Source organism: Pimephales promelas, chromosome 3 (assembly GCF_988280905.1).
Source record: "Pimephales promelas chromosome 3, fPimPro1.hap1.1, whole genome shotgun sequence".
Taxonomy (NCBI): Eukaryota; Metazoa; Chordata; class Actinopteri; order Cypriniformes; family Leuciscidae; genus Pimephales; species Pimephales promelas.
Window position 1 is genome coordinate 12,234,861 of NC_142771.1, and position 19,184 is coordinate 12,254,044.

The window sequence follows — 19,184 nt, forward strand, 5'->3', positions numbered from 1 at the left end:
ACAAATATAATGCTAATATGCACGTTAAAATAAAAAGTTTTAGTTAGTTACATGACACAACATTTTGATTTTAAAATTATCCTCTGCATATATTTGAACTCCAAAATGTAGCTAGACAATTTTCAAACAAAACGATTCATTTTGTTTCATAAAAGCCTACAGTATATTGCAAAATATGATGTTAATAAATAGGATTACATTGCTTGTTAATATGGCCAATAAAATAAATATGTGCTGCCAAAATGAGCAAAGTGAAATAGGCCAATGCATCCAATGCCAGCAGTCTCATAACTACTTGACTCTATTAATAATCATCGCTTTGAAGTCAGTGTCGTAACCTGTTACGTGAGGTTAGAAACACCATTGCAGTGTCTGTATAGAGGTGGGGCAGCAGGTAATGATCCCCGAACAACAGCAGTGGAAACAGTAGCACAGTCCTATACAGATTCGGCTTCCCCTTTGTCCCCCTTTTTGTGACTGGAGCGCATGGAAGCTTGCATAAACAGGTCAGTTGAAAAGTAGGTCAGTGCTGAAGGGAGGGAGGAATGAGAGAGAGAGATGGTGATGGACATGAAGTGAAAGTATGGTAGGAAAACAGAAAAGAGAGAGAGAGAGAGAGAGAGAGAGAGAGAGAGAGATAGAGAGAGAGAGAGAGAGAGAGAGAAGCTGGCCTGTCCTGTCAAGGAAAGCTCATGGTAAGCTGAGGGACAACAGTCTTCTCGAGTTACCTGGTTTATTTGGAACTGCCGAGCGAGGTCAACGAATCAGGCCACTGCTGCGTGTGTTTGTGTCGTAGCACAACGGAAACACTGTGCACTGGGCTTTGGCTCGCTTTAAAGCTTTCCTATACATGGTCAGGTCTGCAGCAACACACTCCGCAAGCTCGGTCTGCCGACAAAATTGACAAAACTATTTATTTTATAAATGCAAATTGCTTGCTTGTTCACACAAAAAGCTGAGTCTTCTGAGTCTGACATTCATTCTGAAAATCATCAAATGAACACCTTTATGCACTTTAGATCTAGACTCAACTAATCGGAAGAGGTCGACCGATATGTGATTTTCAGGGACGATCCCAATACCGATTATTACAGATCAAATAGACCGATAACCGATATTTTTAAAGGGTCATGAAACCCCCCTCTTTCAGCTCAAGTCTAGCTCAAAATCTTTTTGAAAAATGCAACTGAAATGGGCGTGGCTAGCTGTGAGAAGGGAGGGAGTGGGTGTTGTATGACCGTCACTGTCACTGTCCCATGCATTTCGACTGTCACTAAAAAGCAATGGTAAAACGTGAGGAAATGCTAGATTTTTATATAGCTGGCAAAGTTAGTCTTATGAAGTACACTGATATTATATATATTATATACACATATTATTTATATATATATATATATATTATAGCCTATGTCTAGTGTAAAACTGTAAATTAATGTCAAAATTAAGAATAACAAAGGGTTTTGACAAAAAGATGTGCGGGGACATAAGGCTAGTCTACAGAGCGGTGAGTTCTGACAGAGGTGGCTGCATTAGAGCCAAATATAGCGCATTTCAAAATAAAATTATTTTATCAGCAAATCCATTTTGAAAATGGCCGATACCGATAAACTTAAAAATGCTTAATATCAGCGCTGATAATCGGTCGACCCCTACTAATCAGCTGCATTTTTATGCAGAAACTTTATTTCAAAATTGTAAAATAAAAATTATTAGAATACGTTTTACAAGAAATAGCATTTCAACTTCAAAATCATACTTTTAATTCAATGCGTTATTTACATTTCCCTGTAATTATTTGTGAAATTCACTTATAATTTCTGGGTGAAAGTTGTTTTCCTACTGTAATATTTTTCAGAGTTCCCCAAATGGAACTAAAATACTCACAATTGTTACCTAGAAATAAGTTGGACTTATTGTAGAGTCACTCAGTTATTAAATTCCTATAATAGGAATTTGCTAATTTAATGAAATAAACTAATTTAATAGTTTATCATTGTTCTAAAAGTTATTATTCAAAAGAAACTTCAGTGTTATTTTGATGCAGGGATTAAAAAAAATGCAAAACGTCCCCCACACCATTACACCACCACCAGCAGCCTGCACAGTGGTAACAAGGCATGATGGATCTATGTTCTCATTCTGTTTACGCCAAATTCTGACTCTACCATCTGAATGTCTCAACAGAAATCGAGACTCATCAGACCCAGGCAACATTTTTCCAGTCTTCAACTGTCCAATTTTGGTGAGCTCTTGCAAATTGTAGCCTCTTTTTCCTATTTGTAGTGGAGATGAGTGGTACCCGGTGGGGTCTTCTGCGGTTGTAACTCATCCGCCTCAAGGTTGTGCGTGTTGTGGCTTCACAAATGCTTCGCTGCATACCTCGGTTGTAACGAGTGGTTATTTCAGTCAAAGTTGCTCTTCTATCAGCTTGAATCAGTCGGGCCATTCTCCTCTGACCTCTAGCATCAACAAGGCATTTTCGCCCACATGACTGCTGCATACTGGATGTTTTTCCCTTCTCACACCATTCTTTGTAAACCCTAGAAATGGTTATGCATGAAAATCCCAGTAACTGAGCAGATTGTGAAATACTCAGACCGGCTCGTCTGGCACCAACAACCATGCCACACTCAAAATTGCTTAAATCACCTTTCTTTCCATTCTGACATTCAGTTTGGAGTTCAGGAGATTGTCTTGACCACACCACTAAATGTATTGAAGCAACTGCCATGTGATTGGTTGATTAGATTAATGAGAAAACTTTGTTTTGGGCTGATATGTTTTTGAAAAGGCCGTTTTACGCAACTAAACAAAACTAAACACTAAACAAAAGCATTTGACCTACTGCAGTGTGTCCTCCACCCACACAGACAAAAACAAGCATGTCATCATGACCACCGATCACACACGCCACTCCCTGTCGACCTGACTTTTTTTACTCCACAATCTGTCCAAAATCATATTTTACAATCCCTATTACAAACAACTGCCCATCATCAATCCTTATGTTTAATCAGTAGTGCAGGATATGCTTCAGATGTGTCATGGAGTTGTGCGTCATGTATTCAGTATTATTCATTAACAGCCGTTTAAAATGTATTCTGGCAAAATTTCATTTTTTATTATATTCTAGTAGATGTTTTAGCAGTGTCCAATACTTTTTGCAGAGCTCTTAAAGGTAGTGAAATGTACATATACATACATATTTTTCCCTTGTTATAAAACATTAGCATTTTTTTAAATACATGAACAGTATAGTGCACTTGCAGATGGATTTATGTAATATTATTTAGCGGAAGTGAGGTGAAAAAGAAACTGGGTAAACTGGTTAAACCGATCCTGTTCTAGATTGGTCGTATATTAAAAACACAATCATTTTATTGTCTGTTTGCAAACATTATGCACATGGCAATAAAATTTTGCCTCTGTCTGGATACTGGGCTATAAATTCTAATAACAGTTTTTTCCTCATTATGCAAGTATCGGTACATTAATAACAAGAGTATATAACAAAGAAAGAAGGCAATGAGGCCTTGTGATTAAAAGAGACAAGTTAATATAAGAGAGGAAAGGGTTTTGTGTGTTTGGATATAATTCAAAACATAAACATGGACTATATCTCGTCCTGCTCGGTTTCCTTCCTGAAGCCAAAAACATTCCCCCACCTTCTGTTTTTCACCTTCCCGTTTTCCCCTCCTATAATGATATGTAGTGTGTGGACCACACTTCTGACTTATTTTTAATTCAGTTATTTTTACAGAAATGGTGAGAACAAGGTCTAATAAGTGTGCAAAACAAATGCATGGCAATAAATAAATCCTTTTTTTAAATTCATTACAGTGTAATCGATGTTAGAAACTTGTAAACTGTGGGATTTTTTTTAGTCAAAGTTCAGACTCAGAATAGGAGGATGCTGTTAAAATTTACAAAAGCTTATTATATATATATATATATATATATATATATATATATATATTAGGGCTGGGTGCACTGTGTATAATTATTTTGTATATATATTTATATATATATATATATATAAATAAATACACACACATGCATGTATATTTAAGAAAAAAATATTATTTATATATAAAATATTTATACATCTAAATATTTCTTAAATATATACAAGCATGTGTGTGTATTTATATATATATATATAAAATAATTATACACAGTGCACCCACATTATGTAAACCCAAACTTTTATTTTGGATGCGATTAATTGTTTGACAGCCCTAATATATATATATATATATATATATATATATATATATATATATTCACACCCACACTTATGTTAGATGCGACGATTAATCATGATGAATTGATTTGACAGCCCTAAAAAAGAATGAGAACAAGAAAACAAGCTATTAATTTACATTACAATCACTTTTTTTCATGCGGTTTATTTGAGAATATAATTTCAGTACATAATGGTTTAATGTGATAAAAATATGGGAAAATACTTTTAAAAATACTTTTATTGCTAATGTTTTATTTTAAAAGTTTAAAATGTTTTTAAAACGTTAATATTTTTTAATATATTTTTCCGATCAGCTATATTGAGCTTCAGTTTAGAAAATTCATTTAGATGAGAACGAGTCACTGTTTCAACTTCCTTTTTCATGAGTCTTCATTTGCATAATGTAAATGTAAAACAAATGCAGTCTTAAGTGACATTAAATATGCCTACGCTAATCATAAAACCCTTGGTGTTCTTCTCATTATGGTTCTAGCGTGGTTTATGTAATACAATAAGCAAATATACATCAAATGCAAGCAGCTCAGACAGATTGCACAACACAGTCAGTTTTTAGTAATGCAAGCCTCTCATGATGAATGTGTGTTTGTCTGTGTTTATATATCCACAGTGTCTCATACAGTATAAGGAAGCAGAGATCAGCTTTTCAATAGTCTAACTGGCTTTGTGCCCATGTGAGTTCTGCGTTTACAGTAGAAATATCACTCCAGCTGTTTTTGTTTTTCATTTTCCTATTTGTATCCTGAAATTAGGTCAGAAGGCCCACGTGAGGCAAGGGAACGTGGATGGCGGACAGAGAGCTTAATGACTTGTTTCTCCATGCCTTTAACTTGACACTGTTGTACAAGTCTGACTCACATTCTCTAGTATTACACAGTTTTGATCTGCACATGCAGACTGACCCGTAACAGTCAGAGTTCTGTGTGAATGAGGAAACGTACACACCTTACAAAGAACAACAACTGGTAAAGGAACATTCCTGTCATGATGACTTTTTAAAACATCAACAGGTGCTACACGGAAAACAGGATGAGGGTTTAAGCAGGAGAGAGACACAGATTAAATTCCTTCTTAAATATTTGCAAAGCTAAACAAGCACAAGTCCTAAATAATATAATTATACATATAATTTAGTAGATTTGATATAAATAATATATTTTTTAAATGAAATTGCATGTTTTATTATTAAAATGTCTATGTTTTCATATTTTCATAAAAAAATTGATTGAGTTTCAGTTAAGTTTTCAGTTTCACTTGATTTGATTTTGGGTCTCGGAAGCAGAAACTCTTTTAATTAAATATTCATAATCCTAATTCTTTATTAAGATTTCATGTATGTACACATTGAGAGCCTAATAAAAATAAATAAAAAGCTCAAACTCAAGGGGAAAAAAATTGAATTATTTAAGTAAGAAATGGAAACTTATATGTTCAATAAGTTACGAGAATATATGTTTTTGTTTTAACTCTTTAAATCAAATAAGTTACTATTTTACTATTTTAAGTTATTTTAACTAATTTAAGTCAGTTTATGTAATATAGGTTGAAATGACTTAAACATCCAAGTTCATTGTATAAAATGTAAGGCAGCAACTTTTTTGTACTTTATTTAAATGTCAAAAAATTAATTTTAAAAAATTGTTATGTGACTTAATCACATGATTAAACTATATATTTTTGACACAAACTCACTATATATATTGAGCTTTTTATTAAACCTTTTTATTTTATTAAACATTGTTTTTCCTATAACACTTTAAATCAGACTCTAAAGTGGCTCAGGAAATAGGAATCATAAACTGTGTTAATAGTGTCCGAGAGTAAATAACATTTCACAATATCGCAATATTGTTTGTTTACACAAGTACACATGAGCGCAATTCACAATTTTATAGTTTCCTTATTTTAACAGTGACGACACTCAAGCTTGATTCCAGTGAAAAGCCTTATGGGATTGTTTATTGTTCTGACCGGAAAGCACACCTTTCTGTAACAGTCGCTTTGAAGGACCATTCAGAGTTAAAAAGATGTTCCCACTTAAAAAGCCCTGAATAGACTTCCCAAAGGCCGTCTGGATCACGGCCTTTATAAGCGTTAGTGTGGCGTGTTAAATGTTTTTATCCAACACTGGCTAGGCAGTTCAGAGGCTACGGCAGAATGTAGGTCAACTCCTCCCATTCTGGCCCGCACCTCCTCTCGCGAACACAGAACCTGAAGTGAACCCACTCGTCATGGCAACGAGAGGGCAGCCAGTCATAACGCAGCTATAAAGAAGGGGCGTGGCCAAATGAGCAGCAGACATGGGCATTCCGATTCGTTCTGTGTTCCCCCTCCCTTCTCTCTCTGCTCTCTTTCCAGTGGACTGGAATCGTTTTTCTAGGAATCCTAGAGTGCATTTCTGGCACGGCCAGAGCACTTGTTATCTTGTCATCCGTCTTGCTCGGCACAGTGTAAAAAAACAGGCAAAATGTAAAATGCATATGTTGTGAACAGTAAATAAATTTTTCTAACTGAGAATTTTTTTCTAACTTTCTCTAACAATATATTGGTTGTATATTTTAAAAGAAAAAGTAAAATTATTACCCGTGAAACATGAGGACATTTGGCTCTCTAACCCTAGCCCTAACCCTATTTTATCTCCTAACCCTAAACCTACCCATCCATCACAGGAAACTTTATGCATTTGTACGTTTTCAAAAACCATCACTTAGTATAATTAAAAGTAGTTTTCCACATGGGGACCAAAAATGGTCCCCACAAGGACTTTGGATTTTGGATATTGACTTCTCTGTGGGGACCCCATTAAATGGTAAATGGTAAATGGACTGCATTTATATAGCGCCTTCATAGACCTAATGGCCACCAAAGCGCTTTACATATTGCCTCACATTCACTTATTCACACACACATTCACACACCGACGGCGGTGTCAGCCATGCAAGGCGCCATCCAGCTCGTCGGGAGCAGCTGGGGTTAGGTGTCTTGCTCATGGACACCTCGACATTTGGTCAGGTGGAACCGAGGATTGAACCACCAACCTTTCGGTTCGTAGACAACCCACATGAACCACTGAGCCACTGCCGCCCAATTACTCAGGGTTTACCAGGACACACACACACACACACTCTACAAACTTTAGACTAATTAAGATTTTCGAATGTTTTTGAAAATAGTTTGTAAATTATTTTCACAAAAGCTTTATTTTAAAATCTATAAAATTGTAAACCATACTCCAAACCAAACCATTTCCACATTTTTGACATATAAACACGTGCATTACATAATATATACATGTAATTTAAAAGAAAGAATAACTGTGTTTCTCGAAAGAGTGAAGGGCAGAAAGAAATGGATGCATGACACGGAAGAAGGGATGAGGGATGGGTGGGTGTTTTCCGGTGTTCTGTGTGGAATGTGAAAGCTGGCGTTTTAGGAGAGGCTAAGCTAGTCATGTCAGACAACCTTCGTTTTATGAGTCTCGAGTCTTCATCGCACACGGCTTACAGCTTCAGCTAAAACAATTCTCTCTTTTGAACCTTATCGTGATGTTTTACACATGCAGGAAGCATTAATGCCTGTTGAAATCATTTTGACCACAAAAACGCACACAGCACATACACAGTACAAGTACTCTGAAATGAAACACTAAAAGAAAAGGTATTTACAGGAAACCACATTATTATTTTTCCTCTAGCTGAAATGTACCACCAATGGAATCTGGGTTTTATTTTCCATTTTTAAAGCAGATGTATTGCATATGTACTGGTCAGGTTTGACGACCCAAGTAGGAAAACCTATTGGCGAAGACTGCAAGTAATTTGGCGAAACGCAGACCTGAGTGGTTTGAGGATTCTGAGGTATGCTTATGTTCACCGCAGGCTTGGCGATAGAGCATCTCTCTCACGCTCTCTAAATCTCTCTTTCATCACTGCCTGCATTTTTAAAGATTTTTCAGAGTCCAACTCATATCCTGTAGAGATTTGGGGAAAAAAAAGGGGGGGGGGGGTGATTGTGTCAATGGAGCACATTAAGAAAAGATTTAAGGATGAAGAGAAATATAACCTCTGTGTGTTTTCATCCCCATTCTAGATTGTGCAACTCTTGATGAAAAACTGAGTGCTAGTCAGACATTTTAATGTCAACACATGTGTTGTCAGGTGATGAAAGACCACACATGAGAAATAGCTGACAGACTCTACTAGTGGCAGTTGGCATGACCGGCTAAAATGAAAGGACTAGTTAAAAAAAAAAAGAGCCTAAGGCCCCGTCCACACCTTTTGCTACGTTTGCACCTAAAACGAAGACCTAAAACGGAGAAGTTTAGAAACGCTGCAGATCCGTTTTGCGTTTTTGAATCTCCGGAGGCCGTTTTAGTGTAGACGAGACAAAATGGAGGACTTTAGAAATGATGACGCAGAGGCTCACGCTCGGCTCTATGATTGGATGTCATTAGTCATGACGTGTCCTTCCCTGAATCGTCAGCCACTCACTGTAAAAAAAATATTGTTGGTTTAACTTAAAAAAGTAAGTAAACTGGTTGCCTTAAAATTTTAAGTTGATTATACTGGAAAAAGTGAGTTAATACAATGGAGGAGAATGATTTAATCATCAGAAACTCAAAATAATAAGTTCTCAACTAAATAAATTATTTAAGTTGATTTGACAAAAGAAAAAATGTTGTGATAACAAATCTTGAAAATATTTTTTTTTTTTACAGTGTTACACCGGCACGCGCATGCCCTGAGTTGGTGAATGGTCACGTGATCTGCGTTTTCAGTCGTTTTAATGTGGACAGAGATCAGCTCTAATACGCAGATAAAATGCTGGTGTGGAAGGAGATCGCATTCGTTTTAATTGTCCGTTTTTAAACGAAAACACAGTACTGTGGACGGGGCCTAAGACTAATGGACCAGTCATCTGTCAATCAACCAGTGCACTTTAGATTTTTTATTTAGAAAGAAATTATCAGGAAGGATGCATTCAATTAATTAAATGTGACCGTAAAGGCATTTATAATGTTGCAAAAGTTCATAAATAACAAAAAAAATATATTGAATAAATGCTGTTCATTTCTATTTTTCCCATTCCTTTGCGTTTTGCGTTTTCCCAAGAAACTTTGCGCTAACACTCAAAATGTTTTTTAGTTTCCCAAAGAAACTTTGCATTTGCTCACAAAATGTTTTGCGTTTTCCCTAGAAACTTTGCGGTAACACTATCAACATGTTTTTTTAGTTTCCCAAAGAAACTTTGCGTTCGCTCACAGAATGTTTTATGTTTTCCCAAGAAACTTTGCATTCGCTCACAGAAACTCTGCATTCTAAATAACCCTCACAGGAATAAATGCCATTTTTAATTTAAATTAAAAAAAAAAACAGTTATTTTAAATTATTTCAGTTAAAAAAAACCTACTGAACTGAAACTTCTGAATGATAGTGTTCTTTTCTCCAATGTAGTATTTAATTAATCAAAATACAATTAAAGATAAAAATTTTAAATAAACACTAGTGATTTGCCAAGTGAACAGCTGTCTAAAATAGAGATCATACACTCTCCCAGCATATATTATTAACCCTACAGCTGTCACTGTGAGTTAATGCTAATGTTAAAGCCCACAGGATGACATTTCATACAGGTCAAAGGTCAATCACTGCCAAACGTTAGCTTAGCATAAAAGGACTTAAACAGGCGGCACATGCTTATAAAGAGAAAGCAATGAGAGCTCAGACAGCAGACCAAACAAGAGGTACTTCCTTTATAGGTGAAAGGGCAAATAACAAGCATTTTTGCAGAGCCATGTGAGCCTGAGATGTTTTTCTTGTTCAGAACTGGTTCCATTTATAATTTGTGCATTTTCTAAGAACATCTTTCTAATTCATAACCAAAACATCTTAGATTGTACAGTACATTCCCATGGGGGGAAAAATATCTATCTAAACATGGATCTATTCATAGAACAGCAGCCCAAATCCTTCCGTATCTGTGTGTACCATCTGTTTGACATCAGGGAAGCTCTAAAAACATACTGTAGAAATTTACTCCATCTTTTTGGGATTCAAAACATGTGCTCTTATATCGCTACATCCAACACCACTTGTGTTATTCAAGATCACTTTACTGATGTCAAGTAACAAAAACAAGATTCAAATTAGTTCATTATTGGTAAGCCAGCACTACAAATGCTGCACTATACATCTCAACAATGGTAAAAAAAATAAACATTCATATTTTACATTTCACTGTTAATATTGCATTTCCACCGTTTCACACACTTTTACATCCATAGTGATTAATCAGTCAAAAAAACTTGCTCTGATACTAAAGATATCCATTTCAAATAAATGGTGTTCTTTTAAACTTTCTATTCAATGCATCCTGAAAAAAAAAGAGCACAACAAAAATATGTAACAAAAATATTGCTGTATTTTTTCTGTATGTCGCAGCTAATTTACTTAATTTCTACAGATCTCATGAAATAATTTCAGCTCAAATCACTATTTTAAATACTTTTTTTATTAGTAAAAAGCATTATCGACTGACTGGATATTATCACTTGCATATTGTCAAGGACATAACCATGTCTTGAACATTGGGGGGGGGACCAAAGTTTTAATTTTGTTTTTTTAAGTTAAGTTTAAGTTTTTTAAGTTTAAGTTTTTTTTAGTCTTTTACTCATTTAAGTGAGTAAAGAAAAAGAAATAAAAACAGCATAAGATGTCTAATTGTAGTTGTGAAATAATGTAAACTATTTGCAAATAATATTTTATTTTAAAATATACACGCTTTAAAAAAAGATGGTTAAGGTTCTTTACACACAGTAACCGTTCTATTTAGTACCATATCGTCCTGAAGAACCCTTTATATGCTGAAATAAAAATGAATTTTTTTTGTTTTTCAAATCTGTAACTGTCAGCAATACAACTATACACAGACTGTCAACATTCAACTGGTAAATGATTTCTTTCTAAAAAATTTCAATAAATTATTACTTTAAAAATGTTAACAATCATCTCCTAACAATCATGTCTTTTTCTCTTTAGTTTAACAGAGCATAAGTGTGAACTCATCTCTTCTCCACAAAGTAAGTAACAGAGGTATGGAATTTATGATCCATATTGTTAGATTTTTTTAAATTATGACTATGGCTAAACATACCTCTTCACGAAAAAACATTAAAGCTATATATTTTCACTTTTTTCCTTTTAACATGCAAATTTTCGGCCTTCATGAACAAATCGAAGAGACACTATGTAACTCTAAACTCAATTGTTTATGTCAGATCATATTTCATATCATAACCTCATCATCTGCAGAGAGAAACTGCCACTCAGAATACACACACACAATGAAGGAAGTAAAGACATCATAGGGGATTATGGAGATATTTCACTAGAACTTAGTCTTCATTTCAACTAAATCGTGTTCAATGTCAATTGTTATTTATTAATGTATTCATCTAACCTCTGTTGTTAGAGCACTGTCATTTTTGCTACAATCTGCCGTGTCAATAAAAAAAATAAAAGTACCTAATTGACACAACATGCTGTGTTTTTTTAAATATGTAAAACCCAAAGGAGGCAACAAGATATAAGACCAGATAGAGGGCTAAAAAAAACCCCAAATTTTAATAAATAATTTATAAAAAATAATATCATAGTAATAGTAATATTAATAATATGAAGATACTAATATAAATGATAATAAATATTGTTAAAAAGGTTATTTATAACACCATTAAGGTCCTATATAGCACTTTCAAAGCATGGTTCTTTAAGGAACCTTATAAAAAAAGGGTTTAGCACCAGAAAGGGTTCTGCTTTTACAAGCAGAAGAACCCTAATTTGGTACGGTTTACAGCCATTTTTTCGTAAGAGTGCACACCTTCCCTCTTAAACACATGTTTAATATGTAAAACATGTCTTGTCATCACATTCCGTTATGGATTAGGCTTTAAGAATCAACTTATATCATTTTCAAATTGACCCAACTCAACAAAATTTTATGAAGTAATTTGAATCACAGGACATTTTTGTCAGTCATTTACCATTTCTGTCATAAAACAGTAGATAAATATTAATTATTTATAGCGACTTATCTTGCCATGCACTCTTTCACAACTAAAACAAAGTGTAACATTAGAATTTGCATTCATCTTCTGTGACCAGTAAGTCCCGCCTTCTTTGATTAAATTGGCCATCTCAATCATTTTGACATTTACGAGCGCTGTAATACCGCTGACTGAGACCAGGACAGTAATGGGAGTTACCAGATCGGTGGGCGAGGCCATAACAGAGGGGCATTTACGATTGCGTTTCGTAATTTGCTCACATCACAGTGGCAGTTACGTTAACGTGTGGGGTCCGTTAAGGGGCTTCATTTTCAATGCATGATTTAGGACCACCTAACAGTTTGAAAATGCCCACACTCACTTATGTTCAGCAGAGACCTTAAACTCGACCAGCCTGAAAAGATATCATTTTAATAACAAACGGAACGGTGTATAATAGAGCAGAGCAGTATCAAGAATATCGATTGGTTGTGTCGCTTGGTTCCGGCCCTGCATACGGTAGCCCATGCGTCAATTTCATTATATTGTTGTTTAATTTCTGCAATTCATATGACCATACAACAACAATTCAGGGGAATTATTACTCAAATCTTTGAGGAAATATACAATTGCAAATGAAATTACAAGGAAATGTAATTGTGAAATCACCAGCGATTAAGCTTTCCAAATGTGCTTTTTGCATTTTCATTTATCAATTTAATGTCACAGAATCGTGAATCTTTTAGCACTGCGTCTTTGCTTCCATGGCGGCTGGCCAAGGGACAAGGTTTTCTTGCAGGTTGAATAGTTTTCCTCTCACATGGACCTGTTGACCTGCTTTCATTTCGGGCCGCACCCGGACTTTGATTTGTTAATAATTCAACTCAGAGCCTTATCTCCATTTCACAACAACAACTGTGTTCAGAGCCAAATAAGGGATAAGAGAGAGAGACAGCGTAAGCTGTTTCTGTAAACCATAAACGCTATCAGGTGAAGTCATGAGGAAATAAGCCAAGTGTAGCATTATGTTTGCGAAGCACACGTGAGTAGGACAGAGAAGAATCAGGGGAAACGGACAAAACATTATCTCATCGTTTACCGTAACAGATCTTAATATATCTGGATCAGGTGAATCACCTCTAGCTCACACATGTAAACACTTCACGTTTTGACACGCCGGTGTTGTGTTACATTAACTATTGTTAATTAAGAACTCCAAAAAGCTGGCGACTGGATGTTAACCTAATTGTGACCTTGGTTTGTAACAAACGCGGTTAGAAAACAAACATGCCCCAGTTCGAAAAATGGAAAAAAAGCTAAAACTTAAATTAAAACGTTGTCTTATTGTAAACTGGGAAAAGTTATGAAGTATAGAGCAGCTTTAGAAGTTCTCAATTTTGTCAAAACCTGCAGACTGACAGGTACCCACTTTTTTTAAATTCATGTGCCTCAATCTTTAATCAAAATAACTTTCCTTCCCTCTTGCATCTCATCTCTTCTCTGTTAATGTGTTTACCTGTCACTCACATGAGATCCACCAACAGCAAACCACAACCATCCAATCAAGGAAAAGGAAAAGTCACCCAAAGTTTAAAAATAATTCATTATATGATTTAGAAATGACAGAGAAGTGGTGTTGAAATGCTGGTGATGTCAGTGTGCTTACTTTGTAAAGGCTGGGGTACCACTGATAACCTTAGATGATCTGAAAAGTTAATGTTTGCCTGACATGGCAACATCACAAAATTAAACCTAAAATCACTTCTCTCCATATTTTAAACATATTAGCCTCACAATAAACAAACAAAACAACCTCACAATAAAACCCAGTAACCTCATTTCACTCCAGAGAGCAGAAAGGGAGAGGGAAAGACCTTGAGGTTATATTAATGGCTTCCGTCCGGCTCTGCCCGAAAGTCAGAGGTGTCAGCTTACACGGCCAGCCCTCGTTTACATGCCGAACCACTTCCTCCGCCCTAAATTCAAACACCTGAGGGAGGGACACGGCTTAAGCCGTCCCCATGTGACAGCGGGTTCACATGCACCGGGGAGAAACGTGTTACTGTAACACCTTGTCGGAGGTCAGAGCAGTTATGTAAAGACCTGACGGCCTCGAACACTGCCAAGGTCACTGTAGGGAGGGGGAGCGGGAATAGAGCTATGTGTGTCGGAGTGGGGGTTGGGAAGCGGGAATGTATCCAAGTTCACACTGGGCCGTGCAACTATTACTTTTGGGTTTTGAACTTTTTCAGAAATGTTTCTAATGAGACCTGCAACTACAGTGCTTAGCATAAGTGAAGACACCCATGCTAAAAAGTTGACTAAAAAAATCATCTTTTGGAAATTGATCATAATGCCTTAATTAAAAAAAATTGAGGAAAAATCCAACCTTTAAGGACACCAATTTTATTTGTGAATGAATAATGTATCGTGAATAAATTAACGTGAATGAATTAATAAAAAATTAATTCTTCCTTAAATACAGGGGGCATAAGTCAGTCCTATGTTAAATTTCCAAAGAGGCAGGCAGATTAGTATTTTTAAATACCAGTTATTTCATGGATCCAGGACACATGCATCCTGATAACGTTCTCTTGGCCTTTGGAATTAAGATTAAGAGTGAAGATGAATGAGTGAGTGTTATTGAGTGAGTGAGTGAGTGAGTGGGTGGGTAAAAAAGTATGAGGGTGAGTGAGTATGAGGGTACTGTGGGTGAGTGTGTGAGTATGAGGGTGTGTGTGTGTGTGTGTGTGTCTGAGTGAGTGAGTGAGTGAGTGAGTGAGTGAGTGAGTGAGTGAGTGAGTGAGTGAGTGAGTGAGTGGGTGGGTAAAAAAGTATGAGGGTGAGGGTGTGTGAGTATGAGGGTGAGTGAGTATGAGGGTGTGTGTGAATGAGTGAGGGTGAGTGTTGAGTGAGTGAGTAAGTGAGTGAGTGAGTGAGTGAGTGAGTAGGTGGGTGGGTGGATAAATAAGTTTGAGGGCGTGTGAGTGTGAGGGTGAGTGAGTGAGGGTACTGTGGGTGAGTGTGTGTGTGTGTGTGTCTGAGTGAGTGAGTGAGTGAGTGAGTATGAGGGCGAGTATGAGGGTGGGTGGGTTAATCTTGGATTACAACAGAGAGTGGGCCTCGTCAATCATACAAGCTTTACGCAGAAGCACGTCACATGTCCACAATCCAAAGCATAAAGCCTTCTGAACAGCCTTATGGGTTTAATTAGCAGTGTTTGTTTTACGATTAAAGACTGTGGAATAATACAGCAGTCCGTGTTGAAAATCTGAAGTACTTAAGAACATTCAAAGAGCTTTGAGGAAATCAAAGCTGGAATGAATTGAAGTCTTGTTGTAGAATGTTTAGTTATGATTACTAAATGCAATGAAAATGAGAAGCAGAATTCAAATTTGGGTTTCCTGCATACGTGCACCACCACGCAACATACTCGGAATTAAAAAAAATAATACTATACTTCTACATTACTAATATTTTATCAAAGATTGACTACTGACAGCTTTCTTTCTACCATGGTAACACTTTTTTAATCATGGTTCTTACATCTTAAAATGTTAATTTTTTACATTTACTAATACAATATTCAAATCAAAAGTTGTATCTGTTAATATTATATAATGGATCTGAGCTGACATGACCAACAAGGAACAGCTGTATTTTTTATTAGCTAACATAATGCAACAAATTCGCTGCTCGTTGTTAATGTGAATTAATGCATGAATTAATGAGACTTTATTGTAAAGTTTGTTGTAAACATTTAAATTAATTCCACACAATGAAACTTCCATAAAATGTTTAAGAATTGTGTTGCATTTGCACACATTATTTAATTAAATTGTACATTTTTGGAGTGTTGGTTATATTGATCTCCACTGAGGATTAAAAGGGAGAAAAAGAGATGAAAATCTGGAAGATACTAAATAAAGGTGATTTTTTATATATATATATATCTGTCCAGACCAGCATAAGCAGCAGGAGATGTGACTCATTTGGTGGACGCAAATTACAGAGACTGCATCATCCCACAAGGGAGATTCCATTTATTTTTGTCCTGTGTGGAAACAATAGTACATTGGGAACAAATGTAGCATTTTATTCCCAATCATGTGGTTAGCAGAGGAACACGTAGTTAGGTTAGACAAACCTTCGCAGACAAGACAAGTAACTACACAACATTTCGACCGTGACCTACATAGCTAAATGCCGTGCAGTATTCACGTCAACTAAAAATAAAACACTTAACATCTCAAACATGTGAAGAAAAAACCCCAGCTGAAAGGCATTTAGAGTATCTTAGTCTTATGCTCTATTGCATTTCCTGTTATCACCGTTTCCCTAAATATTAAGCAGCAAAACCTGAGAACCATTAATTTGATTAAAAAGAACCATTAATAACTGAGCCCCAGTAATAAAATCAGCATTTAAAATAACTTTACCATAGTGTAGTGTAAACATGTCTTTTTTTTATTATTCTTTATCCAAATGCACTTACAAATCGAAGGCAAATCGATCAGGAATAACAGTGTTTGGATTTGTTTAAAATTGTTGTTGTTGATACAAGAAGGTCAAATAAATCCATGTAGATAAAGAGAAACTAGGTTATGACGGCTAAAGCATTGATTAAAAAAAAGCACAAAGAGAAAATAGGAAGGTGTGCTGATGGAGAGAAGGGCCACCACGTGAAGGGAGAGTGTGTGCCGTCTTCAGGCCATGTGCTGCTAGCAAGCGTGTGTGTGTGAGAGAGCGGCCAGTGTAAGCAAATGACTCATCCTGAAGGAGCCCCTCCACACACACACACACACACACACGCTCATGGTAAATGAAAGCACGGAAAACGCATTAAGCCATCATCCAAATGAGAGAATGGCAAGAAGAAAACAACAGTGTTTTTCATCCCCTTTTTTGCAAAGAGGGATAGAAATAGCATAAACAAACACAGCAGCAGCTGAGCTCCAAAGCTAGGCTATATGATCTCATGACCCCAAAATGCCCCTGAATGATAATTGTGTTCATCATTACAGCTAATATTCACAGAAGTCTCTTTCCCTATTGTGAGTAAAACGGTTTCTCACACAAGAGAAAATGCAGGGGCATGGGGAATTGATCGACTGGTTTGACAAAATTACGTTATTTGATTTTCATACTTCACTGATTTTGCACATGCACCTTGTAGGGGAATATTTGCCGGTTTCCTCAAACAGAACTGCTCAAGTCTGACATGACATTTCAAGGACATTTATCATCCTGTCTTTCAGCCACTGAACAGTTGATTTGGCGGTGTCATCATGTTGAAAGAGCCATCTTGATTTTACTGTAATTTGTATCATCCATCTTCCCCTCTACGCTGACAAGAGCATCAGACCCAGCCGATATGAAATCCTCCCACAACAGGGTACGAACCTATGGTGTTATATATTTGGTTTTCATAAGAACTACAGCTGTTAATATTAGCCAAAATGCTGATCTGATTACAGCAACTTTGCAACATTGCCAGGTACAATTGATCGCAGGGATCAGTAACTTTAGATAACACCACACTGGCACACGAGAAATAAATATTATATGTGGATATACATTATATGTTAGATGTAACGATACCCTCACGTCACGATTTAATACATATCACAAACTAGCGATACGATATCCAAGACATATAGTAAAAGGTTAACAAAAAATTTACGGTTGATATTACAATGTGTGTGTAAATGAATAGGCCTGGACTCGGTGCTGATAAACCAAGGATAGACACCAGAAAAAAAATATTCATGATTCTGAAGCTGCAAATACAGAATTATTTTAGACGAATATGCTTGCACTGTCACTGCTAGATATATTTAAAATTATGTACTGTAGGACCCACAAATATTCCCCCTTATCATTATTATACATTATATAAAGCAGTTTAATGTAGTAACTTGAAACTCTGAAAACTCGCACAGAAATGTTATTTTGGTTGAACCATACATACGCACTACATATTGTCACTAGTATCCACGATACGTTGCACTTTTGATTTGCGATATATTGTGACACGATATATTGTTACACCCCTAATTGATACATTTCTTTAATACAAAACAATATTTATAGTATATTGAATGGACGCATCATAAAATCAGAATACATTTAAGCTCATTCGGATTCCGAGTGTCACTTAAATTTACTATAAATATAATTGTTTTGTGTTAAAAAATTAAAAATAAAATAAAAATAAAAAATAAAAACAATACAAATTAAATAAAAAAATATAAAATAATAAATAAAAGATAAAAATATAAAATAATAACTAAAAAATAAAACTAAAATATATACTATACTAGGGCTGTGAATAGATTAAACATACCAATCAAAATTAAACGAGAAATTAAGACTACACCATGTATATTGTTGAATGCTAATTTTGTCCTCATTGGCTGTAAACCATCAGATTGAAGGGTGATTCACACAAATTCACACATTTTGCAAGCTTTTCCGAGGTCAATTTATGTCTTTTCAAAAAAGGACACTTGGAGACCCAAAAGTAGTGATGCACGATATATCGGCCGCCATATCGGTATCGGCCGATATATGTTAATTTTTAGTGTAATAGTAATGGGCCTGATACGAAAATTAGGCCGATATATTAAAGCTGATAATTAATGTATTATTTCCATCAGCTGAGACGCTTCAGATGCACTGTTCAACATGGTTTGAAATTGCTTGAAATATGTTTAGTGCGGCACAGGTCTGTCATATAGTCCATGTAAACTATATGATGTGATTGGGATATGGATTTTAATGGTGAGACTTTTGTTTTTGTAGTCAGACACTCAAAAATGAAATAAAAATTTGGATTTAGATTTATCAGCCAAAATATCGGTTATCGGCTTTCAA

The 19,184-nt window shown here is 35.7% G+C and overlaps 2 long non-coding RNA genes across 2 annotated transcripts in view; one reads left to right on the forward strand and one right to left on the reverse strand.

The window, feature by feature from the left end:
* Nucleotides 1–19,184, reverse strand: part of LOC120473132 (uncharacterized) — a 22,158-nt gene continuing 2,974 nt past the window's right edge. The window contains exons 3-4 of the long non-coding RNA XR_005621548.2: nt 729–888; nt 1–529 (exon numbers count right to left, since the gene is read on the reverse strand). This is a non-coding gene — a long non-coding RNA (uncharacterized LOC120473132). The remainder of the gene's footprint in view (nt 530–728; nt 889–19,184) is intronic.
* LOC148981981 (uncharacterized) overlaps nt 17,169–19,184 on the forward strand; it is a 10,405-nt gene continuing 8,389 nt past the window's right edge. The window contains exons 1-2 of the long non-coding RNA XR_016155063.1: nt 17,169–17,362; nt 17,567–17,703. This is a non-coding gene — a long non-coding RNA (uncharacterized LOC148981981). The remainder of the gene's footprint in view (nt 17,363–17,566; nt 17,704–19,184) is intronic.